The sequence below is a fragment of the Manacus vitellinus genome, unplaced genomic scaffold (genome assembly GCF_001715985.3).
Source record: "Manacus vitellinus isolate BGI_N305 unplaced genomic scaffold, ASM171598v3 scaffold_99_pilon, whole genome shotgun sequence".
NCBI lineage: Eukaryota > Metazoa > Chordata > Aves > Passeriformes > Pipridae > Manacus > Manacus vitellinus.
The window spans coordinates 12,174-13,217 of record NW_021940916.1 but is presented as its reverse complement, the minus strand read 5'-3'; positions in this window follow the sequence as shown (position 1 = coordinate 13,217).

Sequence of the window (1,044 nt, the reverse complement as noted above, 5' to 3'; positions counted from 1 at the left end):
CGGTCCGTCCCGCTCCGCAGGCAGCTGCCTGCAAACGACCTGCTTTTCTCTGGGTAAAGGTTTCCTTCGGGTTTGTTTTTCCCCCTCCCTCGGCTGGAGATAAATTCGGCTCTGCCGGAGGCTCTGCCCCTCCTTGTTTGGGCCGGTTGGGGAGGGGTCTCTCCCTCCCCTCCTTCCCTCCCTCCCGGACGTGTCCTTTGGGTGCCGACGTTTCCCCGGAGCAGCTGGACCGGGCGCTGCCTCTCTTGGCTCCAGACAGGAGGTATTGAGGTAATTCCCACGCCAAATTCGGGTTGTCCCTCGTGCAGCTCTGCCCTTCGCAGCCCCTGGCACAGACCTGGCCCGGGACGGGTGTGAAGGGAACAGGGCGGGGCAGGGCCCTGCTCCCCAATCCACGCTCCCTGCTTCCCGCACGAGGTGTTGGGCAATAATTCCAAGGAATTTTCTCACCCTCCAGCGGTGTCTCCGTGTCCCGGCCTGGCCGTGGGTGCCGTGTCCCCGTGTCCCCATCCTCCTGTGGTTACCTGGCTTGGGGCTCCCCCCTCGGCGCGGCCATGCCGGCCCCGACGGGGAGCCCGGAGATCCGGGCTCCGGAGCGCCTCACCTTCAGCCTCTGGGACTACGGAGTCTTCGGGCTGATGCTGCTCGTCTCCACGGGCATCGGGCTCTTCCACGGCCTCGCCAGGGGCGGCCAGAAAACCTCGGAGGACTTTTTCACGGGGGGCCGGCGCATGTCGGCGCTGCCCGTGGGGCTCTCGCTCTCCGCCAGCTTCATGTCGGCCATCCAGGTGCTGGGAGTGCCGGCGGAGGCGTTCCGGTACGGCGCCAAATTCCTCTGGATGTGCATGGCGCAGCTCATCAACACCCTGCTCACCGCCCAGCTCTTCCTGCCCGTCTTCTACCGCCTGGGGCTCACCAGCACCTACGAGGTGGGCAGGGGGCTGGGGGGGCACAGGGGGATCCCGCCCGGGGAAGGTTCCCGCTGCCGGGACGGCCCCGACGTGCTCCGTGTCCTYGTCCTTGCGGCAGTACCTGGAGCGGCGG